Genomic DNA, 3,250 nt, shown 5'->3' on the forward strand with positions numbered 1-3,250 from the left:
TTAACTATCGTTGTGTGCGTCATCAGGCGAAAAATTTTGATTCTGTAAGTGTCAAGAAAAAGCCGCAGTCACGATTTGTAGAAAGGGACAAGGCATGTTTTAAATGGTCACTTCCAATAGGTATATGTCCTATAAATCACCTCTACTTTCTCTCCCTCTCCACATCCCCCTCCCGGATGATGCCCTCTCTCCCTCCATTTATCCCTCCTATCAACTCTGATTCTCACTCCCCCTCCTTTCCTTTGTCCTTTTCCTGGGCTCCCTCTCTCCCCCTTCCATCCTCTTTCTTCCCCACCTCCCCTCTCTTTGCCCCCTTCTCTCCCCCGAGTCCTTTTACATTTCCCTCCTCTGCCTCCTCTCATTCTCTCTCGCGTCTGCCCTTCTCCCCCTTTATTAGTCCTCTCCCTCCTTGGTTCCCTTCCCCCTTTTTCGTTTTTTTCCTTCCTCTCTCCTTGTTCTTCCCCCTCCTCCAGGTCCCCCCCCCCCCCCATCTGCCTTTGGCCCGGGAGTGTCATCTTTGTGCCGCCGCTTTCGTGCAGTGTTCTACAGTGAGTGTTCTACAGTGAGTGTTCTGTGTTGTGTTTTTTGGGAAGTGTTGCGAACGGCCATCAAACTGTCGCTGGGCGTGCCTTTTATCTCATGCGAACAGAAACCAGACTGTCGCCATGTTTTTTAATTGTGTGTGTACTATGTTACTTGTCTGATTCCTGTGTCTTTTATTAACATTGCCAACCCCTTTTGCTTTCTGTTTTAACTTTCCGCATTTTTCCGCCATTTTACACTTTACGTCACCGTTACATCGCCTGTTTTTCTTGTTTCTTTTCTTCTTCTGTTTTTAAAACAAAAGTCTGTAGGCTGTAGAGCAGCGTACTAGGCTGCTGCCAGCCCGCCCCCTTCGGGGGGGAATTGAAAATCAATAAAGTAAAAAAAAAAATCTCCCTCTCCACCTTCAGTTTACAAACAGTGCTTCTTAGAATCAGTTGGCCAACGGCCTTGCCGCAGTGGTAACACCGGTTGTCGTCAAACCACCGAAGTTAAGAGGTGTTGGGCTGGGCTACCATCCGGTCTGCTGAGCACTGCTGGGAAGCAGGGTCACTCAGCTCTTGTGAGGCAAACTGGGGAGCTACTTGGTTGAGAAGTAGCGGCTCCGGTCTCGGAAACTAACAAACGTCCGGGAGAGTGGTGTGCCGACCACATGCCCCTCCATATACTTCATCCTGTGACGTCTGTGGGTTGAGGATGACACGGCGGCCGGTTGGTTACGTTGGGCCTTCATGGCCTGTTCGGGAGGAGCTTAGTTTAGTTTAGTTAGAATCAGTTTTCATCTTAATCTTAACAATGACCTCTATTCATATTCCGATTGGGTAGATTTCTATACACCGTTCAGCATAGCCTACTACACTGAGGTGCCAAAGAAACTGGTCTACCCATGCGTATTCAAATACGCATGGGTAAATATGTAAACAGGCAGAATACGGCACTGCGGTCGGCAACGCCTATATAAGACAACTAGTGTCTGCCGCACTTAGTAGGTCGGTTACTGCTGGTACAATGGCCGGTTATCAAGATTTAAGTGAGTTTGAACGTGGCGTTATAGTCGGCACACGAGCGATGGGACACAGCATGTCCGATGTAACGATGAAGTGGAGGATTTTCCAGTTCGACCACATCTCGAGTGTACCGTGAAAATCAGAGTCAGGTAAAACATCATATCTCCGACAAAGCTGAGGCCGGAAAAAGATTCTACAAGAACGCAGCCACAAGGGATTAGCCGAGCGGTCTAAGACGCTGCAGTCATGGACTGTGCTCCTGGTCCTGGCGGAGGTTCGAGTCCTCCCTCGGGTATGGGTGTGTGTGTTTGTCCTTAGGATAATTTAGGTTAAGTTGTGTATCAGCTTAGGGACTGATGACCTTGGCAGTTAAGTCCCATAAGATTTCACACACATTTGATCATTTTGCAAGAACGCGACCAACGACGACTGAAGAGACACGTTCAATGTGACAGAAGTGCAGCCCTTCCGCAAATTTCAGCAGATTTCAATTCTGGGCCATCACAAGATTCAGCGTGCGAACCATTCAACGAACCATCATTGATATGGCCTTTCGGATCCGAAGGCTCACCCGTATACCCTTGATGAATGCATGACACAAAACTTTAGCCTTGGCTGTGGCCGTCAACACCGACATTGGATTGTTTATGAGTCGAAACCTGTTGCCTGGTCGGACAAGTTTCGTTTCAAATTGTATCGAGCGAGTGGACGTATACGTCTATGGAGACAACCTCAAGAATCCATGGACCCTGCATGTCAACAGGGGACTGTTCACGCTGGTGGACGCTCTTTAATGGTGTGGGGTGTGTGCAGTTGGAGCGGTATGGGACCCCTGATACGTGTAGATACGACTTTGACAGGAGACACGTACATAAGCAGCCTGTCTGATCACCTGCATCCATTCATGTCCATTGTGCATTCCAGCAGGACAATGCGACACCTCACACGTCCAGAATTGCTACAGACAGGCTCCAGGAATACTTTTCTGAGTTTAAACGCATCCGCTGGCCACCAAACACCCTAGACTTGAACATTGTTGAGCATATCTGGTTTGCCTTGCAACGTGCTGTGCAGATCTCCAACCCCTCGTATTCATACGGATTTATGAACAGCACTGCAGGATTCATGGTTTCAGTTCCCTCCAGCACTACTTCAGACATTAGTCGAGTCCATGTCACATGGTGTTGCGGCACTGCTGCGTGCTCGCGATGGCTCTACACGATATTAGACAGGTGTACCAGTTTCTCTGACTCTTCAGTGGATATACACTGTGACTATGACGATGGATATTTCGACTGTAAATTATACAGAGGCAGCGACTGTGGTTTCCTGAACACCTATTTTCAAACGCTGAAAGTACGAATGCCTTTTTGTAGGAAAACACAATGAAGGGAATCAGTGATGGTGAATTACGAGCATCTAAGGAATAATATCAATAGGTGGTTTGGTACTTCGAGTTTCTCTGTAAATTACAGATGCAATATTCCGCTGGTAGACAAGAAAAGTGTGGGCTCAATAAAAGACAAATCCAATGGTAAACTTATTAGAGAACTTGTCTGTGTAAGAGCAAAATTGCGTGCACTCCAGACTGAGTATGGATGCACAACGCGCAGAGTAATTGGTGTTAAACAGTCTTGTGTTAACAGATTATCCATCGATGATTAGAGGCAATCTATAATGGATTCTGCAGTTTAAATTAT

Source organism: Schistocerca americana, chromosome X (genome assembly GCF_021461395.2).
Source record: "Schistocerca americana isolate TAMUIC-IGC-003095 chromosome X, iqSchAmer2.1, whole genome shotgun sequence".
Lineage (NCBI taxonomy): Eukaryota > Metazoa > Arthropoda > Insecta > Orthoptera > Acrididae > Schistocerca > Schistocerca americana.